The sequence below is a fragment of the Scyliorhinus torazame genome, chromosome 3, assembly GCF_047496885.1.
Source record: "Scyliorhinus torazame isolate Kashiwa2021f chromosome 3, sScyTor2.1, whole genome shotgun sequence".
Taxonomy (NCBI): Eukaryota; Metazoa; Chordata; class Chondrichthyes; order Carcharhiniformes; family Scyliorhinidae; genus Scyliorhinus; species Scyliorhinus torazame.
Window position 1 is genome coordinate 216,150,177 of NC_092709.1, and position 17,847 is coordinate 216,168,023.

The 17,847-nt window shown below is 45.9% G+C and overlaps 1 protein-coding gene across 7 annotated transcripts in view; it reads left to right on the forward strand.

Moving 5' to 3' along the window:
• Window positions 1-9,800, forward strand: part of micu3a (mitochondrial calcium uptake family, member 3a) — a 223,157-nt gene extending 213,357 nt beyond the window's left edge. For all 7 annotated transcript variants that reach the window (XM_072496845.1, XM_072496841.1, XM_072496846.1 and 4 more), the window contains one exon: window positions 8,336-9,800. The gene's annotated coding sequence lies outside the window, so the exon portion shown is untranslated. The remainder of the gene's footprint in view (window positions 1-8,335) is intronic.
• The last annotated feature ends 8,047 nt before the right edge of the window (window positions 9,801-17,847 follow it).

Here is a 17,847-nt window from a genome sequence, read left to right on the forward strand (position 1 = left end):
CCTGAGAACATCTCAGACACTCAGAAGGTAAGTAAGTGATTTTTACTTTTATACCTTTTTTCAAATTGTGTGTCGGGGGGAAACTGAAGTGACATCACAGAAAAGCTGTGACCTGAGTGGCTGGTTGGGATTCTAACCTAAATTTTAAAAAAAAAAATTGAGTATTTGGGAACTAATTAAACATTATAACTTAATTATAATTTAGAGGATATCTAAGCCAGAGATCGGAGAGTATTATAGTTAGCTATCGCATTTCTATTAGAAATCTAGTGCTAGGAAACAGATAGTTGACAGTAACTTTGCAATTTAAAAAAAAAAAAGTATTAAAAAAAAAAAAAGACAAATTTTAATTAATTGACGCAATGTCAGTTAGAGGGGTGCTGTGCTCTGACTGTGAGATGTGGCAGGTCCGGGAGGCTTCCAGCGTCCCGGATGGCTTCATCTGCAGAAAGTGTACCCAACTGCAGCTCCTCACAGACCGCATGGTTCGGTTGGAGCAGCAATTGGATGCACTTAGGAGCATGCAGGTGGCGGAAAGCGTCATAGATCGCAGTTATGTAAATGTGGTCACACCCAAGGTGCAGGCAGAGAAATGGGTGACCACCAGAAAGGGCAGGCAGTCAGTGCAGGAATCCCCTGTGGTTGTCCCCCTCTCGAACAGATATACCCCTTTGGATACTGTCGGGGGGGATAGCCTATCAGGGGAAAACAGCAGCAGCCAGAGCAGTGGCACCACGGCTGGCTCTGATGTTCAGAAGGGAGGGTCAAAGCGCAGAAGAGTAATAGTAATAGGGGACTCTATAGTCAGGGGCACAGATAGGCGCTTCTGTGGACGTGAAAGAGACTCCAGGATGGTATGTTGCCTCCCTGGTGCCAGGGTCCAGGATGTCTCCGAACGGGTAGAGGGAATCCTGAAGGGGGAGGGCAAACAGGCAGAGGTCGTTGTACATATTGGTACTAACGACATAGGCAGGAAGGGGCATGAGGTCCTGCAGCAGGAGTTCAGGGAGCTAGGCAGAAAGTTAAAAGACAGGACCTCAAGGGTTGTAATCTCGGGATTACTCCCTGTGCCACGTGCCAGTGAGGCTAGAAATAGGAAGATAGAGCAGACAAACACGTGGCTAAACAGCTGGTGTAGGAGGGAGGGTTTCCGTTATCTGGACCACTGGGAGCTCTTCCGGGACAGGTGTGACCTGTATAAGATGGACGGGTTGCATCTAAACCGGAGAGGCATAAATATCCTGGCCGCGAGGTTTGCGAGTGTCACACGGGAGGGTTTAAACTAGTATGGCAGGGGGGTGGGCACGGGAGCAATAGGTCAGAAGGTGAGAGCATTGAGGGAGAACTAGGGAATAGGGACAGTGTGGCTCTGAGGCAGAGCAGACGGGGAGAAGTTGCTGAACACAGCGGGTCTGGTGGCCTGAAGTGCATATGTTTTAATGCAAGGAGCATTACGGGTAAGGCAGATGAACTTAGAGCTTGGATTACTACTTGGAACTATGATGTTGTTGCCATTACAGAGACCTGGTTGAGGGAAGGGCAGGATTGGCAGCTAAACGTTCCGGGATTTAGATGTTTCAGGCGGGATAGAGAGGGATGTAAAAGGGGAGGCGGAGTTGCGCTACTTGTTCGGGAGAATATCACAGCTGTACTGCGAGAGGACACCTCAGAGGGCAGTGAGGCTATATGGGTAGAGATCAGGAATAAGAAGGGTGCAGTCACAATGTTGGGGGTATACTACAGGCCTCCCAACAGCCAGCGGGAGATAGAGGAGCAGATAGGTAGACAGATTTTGGAAAAGAGTAAAAACAACAGGGTTGTGGTGATGGGAGACTTCAACTTCCCCAATATTGACTGGGACTCACTTAGTGCCAGGGGCTTAGACGGGGCGGAGTTTGTAAGGAGCATCCAGGAGGGCTTCTTAAAACAATATGTAAACAGTCCAACTAGGGAAGGGGCGGTACTGGACCTGGTATTGGGGAATGAGCCCGGCCAGGTGGTAGATGTTTCAGTAGGGGAGCATTTTGGTAACAGTGACCACAATTCAGTAAGTTTTAAAGTACTGGTGGACAAGGATAAGAGTGGTCCGAGGATGAATGTGCTAAATTGGGGGAAGGCTAATTATAACAATATTAGGCGAGAACTGAAGAACATAGATTGGGGGCGGATGTTTGAGGGCAAATCAACATCTGACATGTGGGAGGCTTTCAAGTGTCAGTTGAAAGGAATACAGGACAGGCATGTTCCTGTGAGGAAGAAAGATAAATACGGCAATTTTCGGGAACCTTGGATGACGAGTGATATTGTAGGCCTCGTCAAAAAGAAAAAGGAGGCATTTGTCAGGGCTAAAAGGCTGGGAACAGACGAAGCCTGTGTGGCATATAAGGAAAGTAGGAAGGAACTTAAGCAAGGAGTCAGGAGGGCTAGAAGGGGTCATGAAAAGTCATTGGCAAATAGGGTTCAGGAAAATCCCAAGGCTTTTTACACGTACATAAAAAGCACGAGGGTAGCCAGGGAAAGGGTTGGCCCACTGAAGGATAGGCAAGGGAATCTATGTGCGGAGCCAGAGGAAATGGGCGAGGTACTAAATAAATACTTTGCATCAGTATTCACCAAAGAGAAGGAATTGGTAGATGTTGAGTCTGGAGAAGGGGGTGTAGATAGCCTGGGTCACATTGTGATCCAAAAAGACGAGGTGTTGGGTGTCTTAAAAAATATTAAGGTAGATAAGTCCCCAGGGCCTGATGGGATCTACCCCAGAATACTGAAGGAGGCTGGAGAGGAAATTGCTGTGGCCTTGACAGAAATCTTTGGATCCTCGCTGTCTTCAGGGGATGTCCCGGAGGACTGGAGAATAGCCAATGTTGTTCCTCTGTTTAAGAAGGGTAGCAAGGATAATCCCGGGAACTACAGGCCGGTGAGCCTTACTTCAGTGGTAGGGAAATTACTGGAGAGAATTCTTCGAGACAGGATCTACTCCCATTTGGAAGCAAATGGACGTATTAGTGAGAGGCAGCACGGTTTTGTGAAGGGGAGGTCGTGTCTCACTAACTTGATAGAGTTTTTCGAGGAGGTCACTAAGATGATTGATGCAGGTAGGGCAGTAGATGTTGTCTATATGGACTTCAGTAAGGCCTTTGACAAGGTCCCTCATGGTAGACTAGTACAAAAGGTGAAGTCACACGGGATCAGGGGTGAACTGGCAAGGTGGATACAGAACTGGCTAGGCCATAGAAGGCAGAGGGTAGCAATGGAGGGATGCTTTTCTAATTGGAGGGCTGTGACCAGTGGTGTTCCACAGGGATCAGTGTTGGGACCTTTGCTGTTTGTAGTATATATAAATGATTTGGAGGAAAATGTAACTGGTCTGATTAGTAAGTTTGCAGATGACACAAAGGTTGGTGGAATTGCGGATAGCGATGAGGACTGTCTGAGGATACAGCAGGATTTAGATTGTCTGGAGACTTGGGCGGAGAGATGGCAGATGGAGTTTAATCCGGACAAATGTGAGGTAATGCATTTTGGAAGGTCTAATGCAGTTAGGGAATATACAGTGAATGGTAGAACCCTCAAGAGTATTGAAAGTCAAAGAGATCTAGGAGTACAGGTCCACAGGTCATTGAAAGGGGCAACACAGGTGGAGAAGGTAGTCAAGAAGGCATACTTCATTGGCCGGGGCACTGAGTATAAGAATTGGCAAGTCATGTTGCAGCTGTATAGAACCTTAGTTAGGCCACACTTGGAGTATAGTGTTCAATTCTGGTCGCCACACTACCAGAAGGATGTGGAGGCTTTAGAGAGGGTGCAGAAGAGATTTACCAGAATGTTGCCTGGTATGGAGGGCATAAGCTATGAGGAGCGATTGAATAAACTCGGTTTGTTCTCACTGGAACGAAGGAGGTTGAGGGGCGACCTGATAGAGGTATACAAAATTATGAGGGGAATAGACAGAGTGGATAGTCAGAGGCTTTTCCCCAGGGTAGAGGGGTCAATTACTAGTGGGCATAGGTTTAAGGTGAGAGGGGCAAGGTTTAGAGTAGATGTACGAGGCAAGTTTTTTACGCAGAGGGTAGTGGGTGCCTGGAACTCACTACCGGAGGAGGTAGTGGAAGCAGGGACGATAGGGACATTTAAGGGGCATCTTGACAAATATATGAATAGGATGGGAATAGAAGGATACGGACCCAGGAAGTGTAGAAGATTGTAGTTTAGTCGGGCAGTATGGTCGGCACGGGCTTGGAGGGCCGAAGGGCCTGTTCCTGTGCTGTACATTTCTTTGTTCTTTGTTCTTTATTTAGAGCCTCCCAGACAACTGCCTTCGACACCTCACCCGTACAGTTGAAATCTACATATTCCTTAATTACCTTTTAAATTTTCTCACAGAACACCTGGTTCCCCAAAAGCCTCACATCCAGTTTCCACCCCGACCTCTGCGCCGCCCCCTTCTCCAGTACCATATCCACCCAATGCGGAGCATGATCTGACACTGCAATTACCGAGTATTCCGATCCCTTAACCCCAGCCAGCAAATCCTTCCCCACCACAAAGAAGCCGATCAACGAGTATACCTTATGGACTGCTGAGGAAAACGAGTACTCCCGTTCCCTTAGGTGCAGGAACCTCCAAGGGTCCACCCCTCCCATTTCCACCATTAGCCCAGCCAGCGCCTTCGTCCCCCCCTGATGAGACCAGCGAGTGCGGCCGTGATCTGCCCAACCTTGGTTTCTGCACCAAGTTCCAGTCCCCCCCCCACAATCAGTTTGTGTGTGTCCAAGTCGGGGATGGCCCCAAACACCTTCGCGAATCCCACATCGTCCCAATTGGGACCGTATACACTTAACAGCGCTACTAATCTCCCCTCCAGCGTCCCTGTCACAATCACATATCTACCCCCCTGATCTGCCACCACCTTCTCTATCTGGAAGCGTACCCTTTCGCTGACCAGCACCGCTACCCCTCGAGCCCTTCCGTCAAATCCAGAGTGAAACATTTGACTAACCCAGCCCTTTTTAAGTCTTTCCTGGTCCTTCACCCTCAAGTGAGTCTCCTGCAGCATTACCACATCGGCTTTCAAACTTTTAAGTTGCGCAACCACCCTTGACCAGACCTCCTAGCCCTCTCATGTTCCATGTGACTATCCTAACTGGGGGTCTCTCACCACCACCCCCCCCCCCCCCCCATTCATTCTGCCTCTACTGGAATACGTGTGGCAGCTTTCACTGAATGGGCTGAAGAGGGGATACCTTATTAGGGTTCCCTGTGTACATCCAAGGTACCTCACTCTCTTTTAAACTTCCCATCTAGCCTCTAAAACACAGCCTTACACACTTCCTCCACCCCCTTGCAAGGGCCTGGTTGGCTTGCCCATCTAAACACTTTGGACTTACCCTTCGTTTGTGATTCATGACATTTCTTTTGGGGACTGCTTTTGGTTCCAGCAGTGGCCACTACTCAATCCAGCACTGCTGTGACTACAAAACCATCTGACAGCCGCTCTCTTCAGGCGGAGGTTCCTCCCACATGTTGTGGACGTTTCACTCTGCATCAATTAAGGTTGTCCCAGCGATATTTCACAGCGGAGGAATATGGCTCCTCATGAAATCCAGCCCATATTTGGCTAAATAAGTTGAAATTTCTGGAGACTGGACTCCCAAGCTGTTGAGACCGGCATGTTAAAGGACTTCACTGTTTATGATTCTTGTCATGCTATTGAATTCTCATGGTGGATCTCGGGGTCTTTGGAGGAAACTTTCCAGATATGATGTGGTGTCTATGGCAGCCCCAGTGCTCCACCTATAGCATACTATGACAGTAGTGTGTGCTGCCTATATGGTGTACTGCAGCTTGTCACCAAAGCTTCTTTCAAACCTTTGACCTCTATGTTTTGAAGAACAAAATTCATCGGAATACCATCACCTGCAAGTTCCCCTCCAAGACATGCATCATCCTGCCTTGGAACTGTATCACCGTTACTTCACAGCCGCTGGGTCAAAATCCTGAAGCTTTCTCCCAAAAAGCATTGTGGGTAAACCCAACAAGACCTTGCTTCAGAATGAATTGAGAGCAGGTGATGTTCACTGAAGCTTATGGGCGCGAGCTCACGTAGAGGTCGGGGAACCCTTTCAAAATGGCATCCTGGTGAATTCAGTTCCCCAGTGCTGGAAAAACACTCTGGGTGGGATTCTCTATTGGTTGACGTCAAAATCGGGGCGTGAGATTGAGCAGAGAATAGCTCCTGACGCCAAAATCGCGGTAGGCGCCAGTTTGATGCCGAATTGCGATGCTCCGCCTCCTCAAACAAGTCAATGTGATGCACACGTGCGTACTTTAATCACCATTCACATATCATTAGTGAGCCTGCCCATGATTCTCCCCCTCCGATGGGCTGAGTTCCCGATGGCGAGGTCCACGTGTGCTCTCACAAATGGTGCACCTGGTGTAGTGGCTGTGGAGGGAGAGAGAGAGAGCATATGGACAGTTTCCAGCACCACCATACTTCGCCGACAGCCATGCTGCCCGCCGGGGGACTTCTGCCAGGGCTGGGGGGACTAGTTCGGGGTGGCCAGGAGGTGTGAGCTGTGGGGTCCATTACCGCAGCCGGCACAGCAGCCATGCAGCTACGCATACTGCTGACAGTCCGCTTTAAACCTGGTGCCCTAGGTCATATAGGTGACCTCCCCTGGGGCACCCCCCTGTGTGCCCTCTGGCCCCAGCCAACCCATCGGCTGTATGGGCACTCCAGCACAACCTGTCCCATCTTTCAGGCCCCGATCAGTGTGTGTATGGTTGGTGTATTGTTTAAGCACGGCTGCAGCCCTACGAGTGTCCATCACGGACCCAGCGATTCCCTCACCGTTTTCCATGTGGTCCGATGATGTTCCACGCGGTGCCAGAGCTAGCCCCTCACCGGGAACAGAATCAGTGCGGGTTTGGCGCCGATTCTTTTGTTGTGAAAGTGCACGGATTCTCATTTGGCGTCAACACTTAGTCTCAGAAACGGAGAATCCAGCCTGTGGGCTAAATCAGTGAGAAACACCCCAGGACCAAAAGTGACTAAGTGACGTTTGACAGAGGTGGGGAACTCATCGGCAGAGGTGGCAGACACTCCCTGATAAACCCGCCAAAAATTAACTTTAAATTCCGCCCCAGATTTAAGAGTTGGGTTTTTCCCTAGTTGGGGATGCTTCTGGGCAGGAAGAGGATCCAGAAGGGAAAAGTGGGAACCGATATTTGTATGGAACTTTGGTACCACAATAAAACAGTTGTGGATCATCAGAATATCTTTTGCTGCCTAATATGGTAAATGGATATTTACTGGACTGCAACAGTTCATGAAGATGGTTCAACACCAATTTTTCAGATATAGTTAGGAATGGGAAATAAATGTTGACCATGCCAGTGAAGCTCACATCCCATGAACAATTTTTTAAAAATCTATTTTGTTGCTCATTACTCTTTAATTGTGCTAGCCTCAATTGATCAAACAAAAAATAAAAGGACTGATGTAAACATCTTTAAAAACAACAACCTGCATTTGTATAGTAAAATATTCCAAAATGCTTCACGGGGGTATAATTTCATTCCCAGTCAAGTAAGGAGATGATAGGAAAGGTGCCAAAAACTTTGTTAAAATGGTAGGTATGAAGGAGCTTTTTAAAAGCAGGAGAAGGGTAGAGAGGCAAAAAGGCTTAGTGAAATAATTCCAGAACTTATGGTGAGGCAGATGAAGGCACAGGTGTATTATAGAGTAATTAAAATCTGTGATGCCCAAGACGCCAGAATTGGGGGAATGCAGAAATCTCAAGGGGTTATTGGCTTGGAGGAGGCTACAGAGATGTGGAAGGGAGAAACCATGGAAGAATTTGAAAACAAACGTGAGCATTTTAAAATCGAGGTGTTGCTGTACGGGAAGCCAATGTAGGCCAGCAAGCACAGGAATGATGGTGAACAGCATTTGGTACGAGTTAGGTTACAGGCAACAGGGTTTTGCAAAATCTCCAGTTTATAGTCCTAGACAATGGCGAAATCTAGAGATTACTCTAGTATTACTTAATCTTCTTTTAAAAAAAAAAAAATTTAGAGTATCCAATTCATTTTTTTCCAACTATGGGGCAATTTAGTGTGGCCAATCCACCTACCCTGCACATCTTTGGGTTGTGGGGGCGAAACCCACGCAAACACGGGGAGAATGTGGAAGCTCCACACGGACAGTGACCCAGAGCCGTGATCGAACCTGGGACCTCGCCGCCGTGAGGCAGCAGGGCTAACCCACTGCACCACCGTGCTGCTCAAGTATTACTTAATCTTATTTATTTTTCTCATCTTTCCAACACAGATGTTCAACTGGTCCGATAGCAAAGGTTTCTACGAACGTGTGTGTCAGGAAATGAACAACTTTTTGAGCAGCTTTGAAAGAAATGTAAAACATGCTTCTTTTGATGGTCTGAAAAATAGCATAAAAACCTCGACTTACGGTTGAATGTTTCCTGGTAAGGTAGTTTTATGCAACAAAAAAAAAACCCACAACTAACCTTATTTGAACTGTATGATTAGTAGGTACTTTTCACTACATTGTGGTAACTATTTAGTACACTACTCAAGTTGTTCAGCTTTGAATTTTGATGTGAATGTTTCCTTAACTTAATAGACATGACAAGCATGTGTGATTGGTTACAAGCTTTTTCTATATGTTATGCCTGTGCTTCACAGTTGAAAAACTTTCCAGTACATTATCTGAAATGAGTAGTCAAAGATAATAATGTAGTCCAAAATTTCACTAGAACATGAGCACCATATTTACCTATTATTAAATACCTCAATGTTTCCAGCTAGCATGGTATATCATTACAGGTGTAGACAAAATGTGCTTTTGAACACTCATCATAAGATGTATCTGGTTTGTGTTGATGAGACTAGACCTACAGACTTTTATAAACACTTCTAATTATTTTTATAGCTTGAACTATTATTTTTATGTATTCCAATATATACAATTTATTTATTGGTCAGTCTGTTGAAGTGGATAGCATAGATACATTTAAGGAGAAACTATAAAATGAGCATATGAAAGAGAAGGAAATAAAAGAATGTGCTAATCGGTTTAGATGAAGATAGGTGCAAGGCTGGTCATATGGAATATAAATAATGGCAGACCAGTTGGTAAGTCTCTGTGTGGTAGACAGTAATTCTATGTATACAGTAATTTATATATACTCAAATCAGGAAAGGCAGAAGTGTTGAAATTAATTTAAAGGAGAATATTGACAAGTCACTGATGCTGTTTTATATCTGAGTGAAAGCTGTCAATGTATAATGTCTGAGTTCATTATAAAATGATTGTGATGGTATCGAAGCAAAGCATACTTTAATTACCTTGTTATTTTCCTTCCAACATAAGTTACATTCCATTTATGTTTCACCTATTTATTGTATTGAGATCGCGAATGCTGTGTATTTCATTTGTAGGTGTGAAAAAAAACATAGCCTGTATACTTTCAATTAGTTTGTAGTACTGAAAAATCTTGCAGCATTATATATAGTGTTCAAATTTAGAATGGGCTACTATTATCACAATTACAATAAATATAGTACTTACATCAGTGATTCAAAAGCAGTTCAGCGAAGTGCTGGTTAATATAAGAATAATATTTAAATAGACTTTCATAGCTTCAATTCTGTATGTTGGAATTAAGCAGTACACTTTTACTTTCACAAAGACATAGCTCTGTTGGTTTAAAATTTTTTGCAGAATACTGTATCATGTGTCATTTTAAAGAATAATAAAGTTATTGAGAACTGTATTTTGTTGTCTTTCGACTTCAACGGCTAATGATCACATGACTGAAAAACATTCCGGTGCTCAGCTTTCCTGAAATTTTCAATAAATAATCAAAACATCATTCACAGCAACTGCTAACCACCTTACCAACTGTGTCAGAATGGAATGAGCAGTCTGACGCTAGAAATAAACAAAATGCCAAATTTAGCATCACTATTCTGATATTTTGTGCTGTCGTGACAATGAATCTCCACATAATTGAGGGCATCTTTACCATTAGATTAGCAAATCCCATAATCGATGCCAGCAGTTTATAAATGCTTAGTTTAAACATACAGCACTGTAAATATGACAGCAGTTTGTATGAATGCAACTAATTTACAGAAGTAATGCATCATATGATTCAAATAAACCAAGGCTATTTCATACTTTAACAATAGTAAACGTTGGTGGGCCAGCCGTCAGTAGGTAGCGGGAAGGGCGATTGTGCGGATTAGGGATGGGACAGGAGGAGTGGAGTTGGCTCCCACGCAGGTGAAAAGGGTGTTTGAGGACTTTTATAGGGGGTTATATAACATTGGAGCTGCCCGGAGTCAGGGATGAGGGAGTTTTTGGAGCGACTGGAGTTGCTGGGAGTGGGAGAGGTGGAAAGGGCCAGTTGGCGGAGCCATTAAGGTTTGAGGAAGTGAGGGTAGCAATAAGGAAGATGCAGTCATGTAAGGTACCGGGGCCGGATGGGTTCCCAGTGGAGTTTTATAAAGTGTTTAAGGATAAGTTGGTGCCGCTGATGGTGGAAATGTTTGAGGATATGATGGTGAAGGAGAGGTTACCTGAGACTGAGGCAGGCATCTATTTCATTGTTACTGAAAAAGGAGAAGGACCGGTGGAGAGTGGGCCGTATAGGCATATTTCCCTCCGGAATGTGGATGCCAAGGTACTGGTGAAGGTGCTGGCGGTGAGACTTGAGGGGTGTCTTCCAAAGGTGGTGGATGAGGCTCCGATAATAATCGCTTATTGTCACAAGTAGGCTTCAATGAAATTACTGGGATGGGATTCATTAAGAGCAGGCAGCTGTTGTCGAACATGCAGCGGCTGCTGAACGTGGTGCTTTCTCCGTCAGAGGGGAGGGAGTTAGGTTGTGGTGGTGGATGTGAAGAAAGCATTTGACAGCGTGGAGTGGAGGTATCTGTTTGCAGTTTTGGGATTGGGCCTAAGTTTGTGGCTTGAGTAAAATTGCTATACAAGGATATGACAGCTTGTGTGTGGACGAATGAGACACAGTCGGAGTACTTCCCACTATTCTGCGGAATGAGACAGGGGTGCCCATGTCCTCCCTCTTGCTCACGTTGGTGATTGAGCCCTTGGCGATTGCGCTGAGGGGGTTGGGCGTATGGAGGGGATAGTGAGGGGGGGGGAGTTGGAGCTTAGGGTATCTCTGTACGCAGACGATTTACTGCTGTATACCATGGACCCAGGTTCTTTGGTGAGGGATATAATGAAGTTGTTAGAGAAATTTGGGGCATTTGTGGGGTATAAATTGAATTTAAGGAAGAGTGAATGTTTTGTCGTGTCTCCTTCAGGTGGAGGGGCAGGAATGGAGAGGTTGCCATTTAGGATAGCAGCAACTCACTTCAGGTACTTGGGGATGCAGGTAGCATGGGACTCGGCACGACTCCGTAAGCTAAATTTCACGAGCCTGGTAGGGAAGGTGAAGGAGGATCTGGGGAGGTGGGATAGTCTCCCTTTGTCGTTGATTGGCCGGGTGCAGTTCTTGTTCTTTTCTTGTTCCGCTGTCCAGCAGTCTTTTTGGAAAAGGCATTTTTTCAAGGGGTGGATAGGCTGGTCTTGTCATTTGTGTGGGCAGGGAAGGTGGCGAGGATAAGAAAGGCGGTGCTCCAAAAGGGTCGGCAGTTGGGGGGCTTGGCTCGTCTGAATCTGTTGCACTATTACTGGGCAGTGAACGCGGAAAAAGTGCGGGACTGGAGGAAGGAGTCGGAAGCTTTGTGGGTGCGGATGGAGGCGGGGTCCGTAAGAGGTCAGGGTTGCAGATGCTGGCAAAGGCACCGCTGCTGCTAGCCCCAGGGAAGTATTCTGGGAATCCGGTAGTGGTGGCCACGCTGAAGATCTGGGGGCAATTCCGACATCACTTCAAGTTGGGGATGGTGTCGAGGGTTACGCTGATAAGAGGCAATCATGGGCTTGAGCCGGGGAGGATGGATTTGAGGTTCCGGGGATGGGAGGAGAAAGGGGTGAAAGAGATGAAGGATCTGTTTCTGGAAGAGAGATTCACATGTTTAAAGGAGTTGGGGGTAAAGTATGGCTGCAGTGTGAGGAAGGCTTTAGGTCTGCAGGTGCGGAATTTCGCAAGAAAGGCTTTTCCGAATTTCCCCGTGGCACCGCCCTCCTAGTTGCTGGAAAAGGTGCTGTCAGTGGGGGGTTTGGAGAGTGGGGTTGTCTCAGCGATTTATGGTAGGATTATGGAGAAGGATAAGGAGTCTATGGAAGGGATTAAGGCTAAGTGGGAGGAAGTGGGATGGGGCTGGAGGAATTTATTTTCAATATACATTTAGTGTACCCAATTCATTTTTTCCAATAAAGGGGCAATTTAGCATGGCCAATCCACCTACCCTGCACTTCTTTGGGTTGAGGGGGCGAAACCCACGCAAGCACGGGGAGAATGTGCAAACTCCACACTGACAGTGACCCAGAGCCAGGATGGAACCTAGGACCTCGGCGCCATGAGGCAGCAGTGTGGAGGAAGGATTATGATGCGAAGTGCTGCGAAGGGTCAATGCCTCATGTGCGAGGCTGGGGTTGATTCAGCTAAAAATGGTGTATAAGGCACACTTAACGAAGGCAAGGATGAGCCGCCTGTTTGAGGGGGTGGAGGATAGTTGCGAGCGGTGTGGAATGGGCCCAGCAAATCATGTCCATCTGTTCTGTTCCTCCTCGAAGTTGGAGACACATTGAGGGTCATTTTTTAGCACCATGTTCAAGGTTCTCCGTATGAAATTGGAGCCGGGTCCCCTAGAGGCCATATTCAAGGTGTTGGACCTGCTGGAGTTGCAAGCGGGAACAGACGCCCTAGCCTTCGCCTTGTTGATCGTTCGCATGTGGGTTCTGTTGGGGTGGAGGTGAGCTTCTCTCCCTAGTGCATCGGCGTGGCTGGGGACCTGTTGGAGATTTTGACCTTGAAAAAGGTAAAATTTAATCTGAGAGGGGCAGATAAGGGGTTCCACCAGAGATGGGGATTGTTCATTTTGCACTTTGGACACCTGGTTTCTGCCAAGGGGTTGGGGTTTGTTCGGGGACTGTTTGTGTAAAAATGTTGAATAAAAATATTTTAAAAAAACAATAGAAAGCGTACAATGCTTTGTACCTACAATTTTATAAAACGTGCTTAAGATGCAAGTAACTTTGTCCTTCCCTGTCACGGTATCTATAAATGTATTATTTTGGTAATAAATGTTTTCTTATCTGTTGAATTTTCAATATTTACTTTTTGTTTGTTTTTCTTGTCTATTCCCTCTCAAAAAACCTTTATCTCAATTGAGCAATTGCTTCCTTCCTTACTTCCTTATTGTAGTTCACATTGAAGCTGTTGTTCATGTTGCTATGCACCCAAGAAGATTTCCCATTGGTCTCCAGCACATTCTTCAGGCCCACCATCTCATAAACATTCTCTTCTGGCCTGAGTGCAATTAAAATTTCTTTCAATAACTCAACAAACTTATTCCTTGAACTCATAGTTTTTAGTTAAAGCTTTATATTTAAAAAGTTATGAAGTATTTTGGATTGCTTGTCCTGACATTCCTGTCTCACAGTTGTTTTTAATTTTTCTTTCTTATTGGCCTGTGCCAGTTAGATCTGACTTCAATGTTATGGATAAGTGTAATGATTTTATCACCACTGTTTCTTATGTTATAAATGTTGTTTATGTGGTTACTTTACAGCAGGGGTAGAACTCCCAAGATGGAAACCATGCTGAAAAATAAATATAATTTGATGCACATTATGGTGTACTTTGAGCTGGTTGCTACTCTGTGGAATCTTTCTTGTTTATTTAATGGAATTAGAACGGTTACTGTGGGGATAGAAATAGCTTTGTAATATACAGTTTAAATAACCATGATAATTCCATGTTAAAAAATAAATGGCCATACTGTAATAAAACCTAACCTCAACAACAACACCAAAGTGTTTGCAAAGTGACAATACCTCAGCCTATTTAGCTTTTAGTAGAGATAAGAAAAAGGAGGAGGAGTAGGCTGATAATAGAAGATGGGATAAAGATAGTAGAGAGAAAGGATCCTACCTCAGAAAATCAAGTAGCAGAATCATTTTCAGTGGAGCTCAAAAGCAGCAATGGGCAAGAAACATTGGTGGGAGTTGTTTATAGATCCCATTACAGTAGTTCTAATGTAGAACAGGATTTAAATCAGGAAATTAGAGGCACATGTGTAACGAGGTAACACAGTAATCATGAGGGACTTTAATCTTCATACAGACTGGGCAAACCAAAATAATCTTCACACAGACCAGGCAAGCCAAATTGCAATAATCGTGTTGAGGACAAGTTTGTAAAATGTATATCTCTAGATTAGTATTAAATTCTGTGCGGAGCCTGCACGTTCTCCCCGTGTCTGCATGGGTTTCCTCCAGGTGCTCCGGTTTCCACCCACAAGTCCCGAAAATGTGCTGTTAGGTAATTTGGACATTCTGAATTCTCCCTCAGTAACAGGCGCCGGAATGTGGCAACTAGGGGATTTTCACAGTAACTTAATTGCAGTGTTAATGTAAGCTTACTTGTGACAGTAATAAAGATTATTATTATTGTATGTCGAGGAACCAGGCTATTTTGGATTGGATCTGAAGAAGTCATTTTCAACTCAAAATGTTGATTCTTTCTCTCTCCACAGATGCTGCCTGACCTGAGTATTTACAGCGTATTCTGTCTTTACTTTTGGATTTAGTATTTTATATTGAGTCTGAAAGTGATTTAGTTAAGTCTGAAACTAGGGTCTTAAATTTAAAGAAAATTGCGTAGGTATGAGTTATGCGGAAGATTGGGAAATGACATTAAAAGATATATGGGTAAATAATGACATTAGAAGATATATGGGTAAGCAAAAATAGCCAACATTTGGTGAATTAATACATCATTTGCATCAAATATACATGCCTTTAAGGCACAAAAAACAGAAAAAGTGATTCAACATTGGCTAATAAGGATATTGAAGGATAGTACTAGATGAAAGGAACAGGCATATAAAATTGTCAAGAAGACTGGTAAGCCTGAAAAGGAGCACAAAGAAATTTATAAGCAACAAGAAAAGAATATTGGAGTAAACCAGTGAGAGATGCTTCTATAGATATGTAAGTCGGAAGAGATATGTGAAAGTAAACGCAGATGCATTAGAGGCAGAGATAAGTGAAATTATAATAGAAAATAAGGAAATGACAGCAATGTTAAACAAATATTAAACCGATGGGGTGGCACAGTGGTTACACTGCTGCCTCATTGTGCCAGAGACCCTGATTCAATTCCAACCTTGGGTAACTGTGGAAATTGCACATTCTCTCCATGACTGTGTGGGTTTCCTCACACAGTCCAAAGATGTGCAGGTTAGGTAGGGTTATAGCCTTTCAGGGATAGGGCGGGGGAGTGGGCTCTGGTAGGGTGCTCGTTCAAAGGGGCGGTGTATACTCGATGAGCCAAATAGCGGGATTCTAAGATATTTTGGGCATGGTTTTTGGTACAAAGAAAATTACAGCACAGGAACAGGCCCTTTGGCCCCCCAAGCCTGCACCGACCATGCTGCCCGTCTGAACTAAAAACTCCATCTCTTCCGGGGGCCATATCCCTCTATTCTCATCCTATTCATAGTACGACGTCTTACAACACCAGGTTAAAGTCCAACAGGTTTGTTTCAAATCACTAGCTTTCAGAGCGCAGCTCCATCCTCTGGTCAATTCCTCATTCCTCATTCACCTTGGGAAGAGCTGTGCTCCAAAAGCTAGTGATTTGAAACAAACCTGTTGGACTTTCACCTTGTTTTGTAAGACTTCTTACTGTGCCAACTCCAGTCCAACGACGGCATCTCCACATCAACCTATTCATGTATTTGGCAAGACGCTCCTTGAAAGCCCCCGGCAGCGGTTCCAAGCTCCCACCACCATCTGTGTAAAAAAAACTTGCCTCGTACATCTCCTTTAAACCTTGCCCCTCGCACCTTAAACCTATGCCCTCTAGTAATTGACTCTTCCACCCTGGGAAAAAGCTTCTGACTATCCACTCAATTCTCATAATCTTGTAGACTTTTATCAGGTCACCCCTCAACCTCCGTCATTCCAGTGAGAACAAACCAAGTTTCTCCAACCTCTCCTCATAGCTAGTGCCCTCCATACCAGGCGCCATCCTGGTAAATCTTTTCTGTACCCTCTCCAAAGCCTCCACATCCTTCTGGTGGTGTGGCGACCAGAATTGAACACTACATTCCAAGTGTGGCCTAACTAAGGTTCGATAAAGCTGAAACATGACTCGCAAATTTTTAAACTCAATGCCTCAGCCGGTGAAGGCAAGCATGCCGTATACCTTCTTGACTACCTTCTCCATCTGTGTTGCCACTTTCAGTACCTGTGCAGCTGTACACCCAGATCCCTCTGTCTATCAACACTCTTGAGGGTTCTGCCATTTACTGTATATTTCCCATCTGTATTAGACATACGAAAATGCGTTACCTCAAACTTGTCTGGATTAAACTCCATCTACCATCTCTCCACCCAAATCTCCAACCGATCCATATCCTGCTGTTTCCTCTGACGGTCCTCATCGCTATCCGCAATTCCACCAACTTTTGTGTCGTCTGCAAACTTACTAATCAAACCAGTTACATTTTCCTCCAAATCATATATATATATATATGTAAACCGCAAAGGTCCCAGCACTGACCCTGAGGAACGCCACTAGTCACAGCCCTCCATTCAGAAATGCACTCTTCCACTGCTACCCTCTGTTTGCTTGTTTTGATGTATGGTTGTGTTTGATGTGTATATACATAAATGCATCAATAAAATATATATTTTTAAAAGAATATGTTAACTATTGTTTAATTCCTAACCACTCACACTCTTTCCCCCCCCCCCCTCCCCCCAACTCACCCCACCGTCTATACCAGTGTTCTTCAAACTTTTTTTCTGGGGACCCATATTTACCAACCGGCCAACCTTCGCGACCCACGCCGGCCGACCTTCGCGACCCACGCCGGCCGACCTTCGCGACCCACGCCGGCCGACCTTCGCGACCCACGCCGGCCGACCTTCGCGACCCACGCCGGCCGACCTTCGCGACCCACGCCGGCCGACCTTCGCGACCCACGCCGGCCGACCTTCGCGGCCCACGCCGGCCGACCTTCGCGGCCCACGCCGGCCGACCTTCGCGGCCCACGCCGGCCGACCTTCGCGGCCCACGCCGGCCGACCTTGGCGGCCCACGCCGGCCGACCTTGGCGGCCCACGCCGGCCGACCTTGGCGGCCCACGCCGGCCGACCTTCGCGGCCCACGCCGGCCGACCTTCGCGGCCCACGCCGGCCGACCTTGGCGGCCCACGCCGGCCGACCTTGGCGGCCCACGCCGGCCGACCTGCGCGACCCACGCCGGCCGACCTGCGCGACCCACGCCGGCCGACCTGCGCGACCCACGCCGGCCGACCTGCGCGACCCACGCCGGCCGACCTGCGCGACCCACGCCGGCCGACCTGCGCGACCCACCATTTTCTCAAACCTTGTTTGCTGCTGACAAAAATGGAGGAAATGGTTTTGGGTCCCTTTGGCCCTATTACACGCTCATCCAATGGAACCTGTTGGATGAAGTTGAAACCTTCCAGTGTCGGAAAGTATGGAGTCTCCATCTGTCCAAAGTTCTGCATTTGTTTCCTGTAAAATTTTATCAAATAAAATCCCCCCCGAACTTGTAAAAATAAATATATATATAATGAATAAAATAAATGAAAAAAATAAAAATTAAATGAATAAAATAAATGAATAAAACCGCTCGAACTTGTAAAACAA